Raw genomic sequence first — 8,030 nt, forward strand, 5'->3', positions numbered from 1 at the left:
TGTTCTCCGCCAGGTGAACACCAAGGAATTTGGTGTTCTTGACGATCTCCACCAAGGAGCTTTTGATGTTCAGCAGGGAGTGATTGCACTGTGTCTTCCTGAAATCCACAGCCATCTCTTTGTTTTGTCCACAATCAGAGACAGATTGTTGGTTTTGCACCAGTCTGTTAACATTTGCACTTCCTCTCTGTTTGCTGACACGTCATTCTTACTGATGAGACCTACCACTGTCGTGTCATCGGCGAACTTGATGATGCGATTCTAACGGTGCATTGCTGCTTAAGAACACAGAGAATGGACATTTAATGTTAAATATACTTTTTTTATTTTAAAATTTAAAATAAACATTAAAAAGTGCTATGTTCATCTCAAATAAAAAGCATTTCAACAAAAAAATAGAAGTACAATTATAATTAAAACTTAAATATGTATAATTGTAGAATATAAATAATAAACAGCAAATAATTATCAACTTTTGAACTTATTATCATTATCATTATTATTATTATTATTATCACTCATGACAAGAATAGTTTATTTTGGTCCCCTGTTTTCCTTAACTGACTTAATCAAAAAAGTTTCCATGTCTTCAGTGAGTAAAAACGTAACTTAAATAATGGGTCTCTGTTTAATAAATAACAAATTCAAAACATAAAGTGGCTTCATCACAAAGCCCATTTACAACACCCAATCTAAAAAGTAATTGAACTGTCAACAGAAAAATACTGAAAACAATAAAAGATTACAACAATTTTAACCTGCAGTAGTAAAATGTGAAAGACATGCAAATAATCGAGATTTACAAGAAACCGTTTAACTTAATATATGAATTAATAGTTCACCACATAATGAGAGAACATTACAGGTGTCCTACCGTGTTCTCCGCCATGTTGTTATGATTTAATTACCCCGCCCACCACTTCCGGCCTAGATCGGGTGGTCTGGATCGTGTGTCCTGAAACATGTGGGTCTGTGGGGCTGCAGCTGGATACTATTGGGAACAGACCCAAATCCAAACCTTTTTTGGCGATCTGCTTGCTTCTCCATCCCGAGCAGCGAGTCCAGTGACCGTGAGCAGCAAAGCCCGCGCTGCTGACTGACGCGCTCTTTACAAATTCAAATGTTGCCGCTTCAAACGACAGGTTTTACGGCAGGATAATCGAACGCTCATTGGCTCTCGCCTACATTCGTCACAGATTGCGACATGCCGTGTTTCTGGTGAGGTGTGTTTGAATGATGCGCGCGCACCTTCACGAGTTCACAGAGTGGATCAGGAAAATTATCTGGATAATATTTTCAGCGATTAACAACATAAATTCTGCTCTGGATCACACAAACCTACTGTATTCCGCCAGAGAGGACTGCGGGTGCAACGCATCGTCATTTGGATTACTTTTAGTACTGCTTTTGACATTTTTGCAATAAATAAATGATTGTAACGTTAATTGCATTTATCTGTCTGTCATGTTTTTCTTATACTGTACTGATAATCAAATTAGTCAATTAATAATCAAGACTGAGTCATAAGCCGTTTATGTGCCTTTCAGCAAAGAAAGCTCCAGGGTTACATTTTCTTTAAATAAGTTTGGATTAAGGCATTCGGTACATTACTATTTCCAACAACAAATTATTTGCCTAAGAACATAAACATTGTCCTAACATTATCCTTATTTCTGCATAATTTCTCTCTCAATATAGCCTTTAACTCTGAATTTATTATTTTTCCCCATTTATTTAATGCCTTTCAAGTTTTTGACTTGGTGCACACTTTGTAAAGTTGTTGAGATCTCTTCTAAAACTTTACAGGAGACAAATATGAGACCCCCAGATTATTTAGCTAAAGAGAAAAATCTGAGCACAGTGTGCGATATTGTTGAGATCTCTCCTAAAGCTTTAAAGGAGACAAATGTGAGAGATCCTCTAGTTAAGGAGAAAAATATGAGCGCAGTGTGTGATGATGAGATCTCTTCAAAAACTTTAAAGGAGATAAATGTGAGACCACCAGAGTCTTTAGACTAGGAGAAATATCTGAGCACAGTGTGTGATGTTGTTGAGATCTCTTCTAAAACTTTAAAAGAGATAAATATGAGACCACCAGAGTCTTTAGACTAGGAGAAATATCTGAGCACAGTGTGTGATGTTGTTGAGATCTCTTCTAAAGCTATAAAGGAGACCATTGTGAGAGTGTTAGAGTTTTTGTCTCAGGAGACAAATTTGAGAAGCAGGAGACTCTAGCAAAAATCACCACTCAATCTTAAAGTAACCTCATTTCTGTCTAGGAGAAATATTTGAGATGTTAAAGAGATCTCACTTTTGATTTTTCTTTCCTATGGGTACATATGCCCATCCAGTGCTGTGAGTATTTAAAACATACTGCTGCTGCACAAATAGTATATAAAATAAACCATAGCGGATCTATACAAGTGGAGCTGGGGAGGTGGAGGGTTTCAGAGAAACTCTAAAAGTGTGCTGCGAACTGCTAGGAAATGCTACCCAGCCATTTAAATGTACAGCAGTAAGCTCATTGGCTGTGTATGCAACATGAACCAATCAGCTTGTGTCAAGTAGTTTAACACTGTGAATATCATCAATTTGCATTAACAACCCATCAGCCTGTGCCATCTAGAGTTGCATGACAGGCATTATTTTAAGAACTGTTCACTGAAAGGTTCGTTGGGGAACCAAAATTATTTTTCCCTGGAATCGCTGCAAACACTCTTCATTTTTGAGATACGGAATACTTTTATGATACTTTTATAGTGTTTTTATGCTCTTCATAAAAATAACATCATGCGGGTTGGAACATGATCAAAGTGAGTAAATATTGACCGATTGCTTTATTTCTGGGCTAAACAAAATTCTTTCTCTACTCCTGGACTCTTCTGACATGCTGCTGTAGAAGATTATTTACACACTGTATTGATTGATCACAGAATGTGCCTTGACACAAAAAAGGCCTCTCCTTCTGGCCATGCTGTGTTATGCTCCTGATAACAGCATCCTTGACCACAGTCTGAAGCTCTGCCATTAGACATCTGCAAATAAGCCGGAAGACAGAGCAGTCTGGACTTTACTGATCTCACTGAAGAAAGAGGAGGTATGTTTAACTGACAAATTTCCCCCACCTCCATCTTTAACCTGTTGTTCAAATAGCACAGTGTAACGTATGTGTGGGTTTTTTATACCAAGAGGCTAAAATGAGGCTAAAAATGTAAATATTATTCTATGTCATTATTCCCTCATAGTGTCCAAATCATGTGTACATTTTTCTTTTGCATGGATATTTTTGGAGACAAACAATGTCTCAGTGATTTTGTCCATAGTACAGTGAAAGTCAATGGTCCATGGGGAAATATTTTGGGCTCCATAGGCAAAAACTGTTTAAAATATATTGGTTTCCACTGAATAAATAGGGTGAATAAATAATTACATAATTTTCATTTTGGGTTGAGCTATCCATTTAATTTGCTTGTTCTACAGATACAAAATACACATTTGCTGGCCATAACATTCATGATGAGTTCATATTCAAAAAATGTGGATGATGAGGTTTGGTTAGACAAAACGGTGACTGTGAATGTTTGATTGCAGCTTTACCATAATGACATGGTTTCATGCCAGTGGTGTGAGGGAAGTAACGTGACTGAAGTGGACCAGAGGCTGTTGCATCAGCAGAGTTTCTGAGGGACTGCAGGGCTGTCTGACACGTGAAGAAAAGCCAGACTTCCAGAATCCTGAAATAAACAACTTATTATTTTTTCTTCTTACATTTACAGTGACCAGATACAGATTGTCAAGATTGTTTGCCTAGTCAATGTATTACCAGAATTAGCATGCAAAGTGACAACAGACTGTCAAAATGTAAATATTTTTTATAATGAGCCAGAGTTCTGATGGTGATTTTTGTATTTTTTTTAAGTCAAGATTTTCAGTCTCAATTATGTTGATTAAAGGGTTAGTTCACCCAAAAATGACAATTCTGTCATTAATTACTCACCCTCATGTCGTTTCAAACCTGTAAGACCTTCGTTCATCTTCGGAACACAAATTAAGATATTTTTGATGGAATCTGAGAGAACTGAAATGAAGAGTCCAGAAACGTAGCAAGGAGATCTGTAAAATAATCCATGTGACATCAGTGGTTCAACCGTAATTTTACGAAGCTACGAGAATCATAGGGTGATGCGGAGGAGACGAATTGTTGAATAAAGTCTTTTTTTTGTGCACAAAAATTATTCTCGTAGCTTCGTAAGATTACGGTTGAACCACTGATGTCACATGGATTATTTTACCGATCTCCTTGCTACGTCTCTGGACTTGGGAACATTTCAGTTGCATTGCTGTCTATGGGAGGGTCAGACAGCTCTCAGATTCCATCAAAAATATCTTAATTTGTGTTCCGAAGATGAACGAAGGTCTTACAGGTTTGAAACGACATGAGGGTGAGTAATTAATGACAGAATTTTCACTTTTGGGTGAACTAACCCTTTAAATTGAGACTAACAATTGATTATTGTGTTGTGCTTGGCACAACAGAGAGAGAACATGAGAAAAATGAGTTCATGTTTTGTCATTTTTATTTTGTGGTCTGCTAATAAAGAAGTCAGGTAAAAAAGACACTGCCAGTCTGCTTTTGTCAAACACATCTGCCCTTTTTTCAATCCCTGAAGTATTGTGTGGATGTCTGAAGAATATTGAGTTGTCCCTCTCCATATCTCCTTTCTTTCTGCCCTCGGTAACCCAGGACCAACCGTAACCTTTTTGAACACTTCAGAACTGAGATTTGCTCCTGCAGTTTTCTGGATGGTTAACACCAGAGGAAATCCTTTATGGCTGGTCTGACTCTCTGTTTCTCTGTTGAACACAGGTCTTGCACTCAGGTCTTTTATCTGGGACTGATTGATGGGGTTTCAGCAGAGCTTGAGTGCTCTCCCAGCTTCACTACTGCAGTCTAATCGGAGGCCGTGCCCTGGCCTCAGCCCTCCCTCTGCCTTCTCTGTGACCCATAGGAGTATTTCAGAATCTATTCGTTACTACTGACCCATGGTAGAGCAATTAGATGTTCCCCATGGGCCTCCTACATCACAATGAGTGTTGTGGGCTCATGTATTCGGGTTTTGTCTCTTTGTTATTTTTGTTCAGCAAGATTTAGTTTAGCCCGAAAAAGAAAACTCTGTCATCATTCACTCAAAAACACAAAAGGAGATTTTTAGCTGAATGTAAGCTGCACCTTTCCATTCAAAAAAGGAAGGTGGTTTATACTACCAAATTCAAAAGAGAAAAAAATGTATATACAAGATATCTAAAGCCATATCATAGATTTGAGAAGAATTTCAGTTCAAAGTCTTTCTCCTTTTGTAAAAGATCTTTTAAAATCTAATTTTGTGAACAAGACCCAATAACTTTTGACTTTGTATAAAGCCTAGAATAATGAGTCTTGAAGACCATGTTTGAATGCACACAAGCGCAAATGACATTTGAAAGCCATATAAAGATTTTAATGAGACACTTATATAAAAAAGTGAAGCTTGGACATCGGTGCAAAATGTCTCCTTTTTTGTGCCTTAGAAGAAAAATATAATAAAGGTTTGGAATAATATGAGGGTGAGTAAATGATGATTTAATGTTGGGTTAACTATTCCTATGACGATGTGGTCATGACATCCAAAAGCATTGGCAGTCTAAATATAACATGGTCACCAGCATGTTAGTATTGTTCTCTGTTGCAGGTGACACTTTTCTCGCACTCTCTTTTGGCTTTAGGTAAAGGTCAACATACTCTCTATTATACTTTCTGGCCACACGCTGCCTGTCACATGACTCTGAAACCTTTTACTATGAACGTAACTGCATGTAATGTAGTAGTATGATCTGTCATCCACTGGCAGCACAAGAAAGGTTGCCCTTTGTGGTACCAAAGCCACAAGCTTGTCACATTGACTGGCTGGCCCGAACCCAGTGTTTGCCTCTAAAACCCAAACCTGTTTTAAATTCGTCTGAGGTTTAGAATTTGTTGATGGTCCTGCTGATATCTGCCATATTCCCTGTGGTCTAGAATAAAGGCGCAGCCTGGCAGAAAAATGAGAAAGTCATCATGAGAGCATCTGTCAGGGATTCATCACAGGCACCTGAGCTCTGATCACCCGCACCTGCTGTCACCAATCAAGCCACACTACAAATACACACACATCACAGTCACTCACTGTCCGGTCTACCGTTCACTCCTATGGACTGTTCTGGAATCTCTATACGATATTCTCCTAGAAAGACTTACCTTCTGGTTTTCCCACGATCCTCCAACGACTCCTTGGAAGCTGTTCCACGATCTCCCACGAAACCGGCATCAGACACTCACCCTCAGAACTCAGATAAGAACTCTGGAATCCTTCACTATGTAGACACTCACCTGCCTTAACCTAACCCGTTCCACTCATCCACATCTCGTATCAATAAACCATCCTGTCTTTCACTTACCCGTTGTGTCTGGTCTTGCTTTATGACAGAAGACCGGACCAATACAAATACCTCCATGGATCCTCAACGTCCCACACCCGCAGAAGTCCTGGAGGAGCTGGTAAACGCCCTCCGGGCTTCCCTGCTTCCTCCGACAACCCCCCAGTCTGACTCTGTCAGTCCCATGGCCATGCCTGCTTCATACATGGGTGATGCAGCTGAGTGTGGCGGCTTCCTCCTGCAAGTGGCCTTGTTCATCGAGATGCAGCCGCAGAGATTTTCCACCGAACGCACTAAGGTAGCATTCTTGATATCACTTCTTAATGGAGGAGCGCTGTTGTGGGCTAAGCCCATATGGAACGCTAAAAGTGCCATAATTAATTCATATGATGCTTTCACTAACCATTTCAAAGAAGTCTTTGGCCACACTGCAGGAGTGCTTCGGTGTCCGACCAGTTACTGCGGCTGCGCCAAGGCACGTCATCCATTCACGACTACACACTGCGGTTCAGAACGCTGGCGGCGACTAGCGGGTGGAATGAGGTGGCCCTAATTAGCTCTTACCGGCAAGAATTGAATCCCCATGTACAAGATCAAATGGCTATCTATGATGACTCTGTTGGACTGGAAAGCTTCATGCAAAAGGCCAACCGAATTTCCCAGCGTCTGTCCGCCTGCCACGCCACCGAAGCCGCCCACCAGTCTGTCACGCCCGGTACCAGAGCCGATGCAAGTGGACACCTCCCAGCTCACACAGTCTGAACGTGCTCGCCGTCTCGCGGCCGGTCTGTGTCTATACTGCGCGGCGGCGGATCATTACATCAGGACCTGCCCAGTCAGACCCCCATGTCCTGTGGTGAGTACCCTCCAACTAGGCCCTGTCATTTCCACGTTGTCAATGCTATCGGTACAACTACTCACCCCAGACCTTTCTGTTTCAGTCCCTGCCCTCGTCAACTCGGGCTCCTCAGGCAATTTCATATCCTAAGACCTATTGAATCGTCTCCATCTGCCCCGGAAACGTCATGCCCAGGAGCTCCGAGTCGAGATCATCCAGGAAAAAACGCTAGGACGGGGTTGGGTGAAATATCGAGCGCCGACACTAAGGCTCAAGATTGGCACTCTACACGAGGAGGAAATCCCGTTTCTGGTACTGGAGGGACCCACCGTGGATATCATCCTGGGACGCCCCTGGCTAGTTCTCCATTCTCCAGAGATCAGATGGGACTCGTGTGAGGTGACTCGCTGGCGCGAGCACTGTCACCACAACTGTCTCACATCATTACCCACTCCGCTCTCAGGATCTCACTCCGCACAAGTTGCGTCTATCCTCATCGAAAGCCCCGAACCTCGGGAGAAGGTCACAGTCCCATCTGATTACTTGGCGTTCCAGGATGTCTTCAGTAAACAGGCAGCTACTCCGTTACCACCTCATCGGCCATGGGACTGGGCCATCGATTGCTGCCTGGAGCAAAACTCCCCAAGGGTAGAGTATACCCGTTGTCCATCCTGGAGCGCAAGGCAATGGAGGAATACATCAAGGAGGCTCTTAACCAAGGATTCATCCGACCTTCCAC

Source organism: Sinocyclocheilus grahami, unplaced genomic scaffold, assembly GCF_001515645.1.
Source record: "Sinocyclocheilus grahami isolate Dianchi unplaced genomic scaffold, SAMN03320097.WGS_v1.1 scaffold97.1, whole genome shotgun sequence".
In the NCBI taxonomy this organism is placed as follows: domain Eukaryota; kingdom Metazoa; phylum Chordata; class Actinopteri; order Cypriniformes; family Cyprinidae; genus Sinocyclocheilus; species Sinocyclocheilus grahami.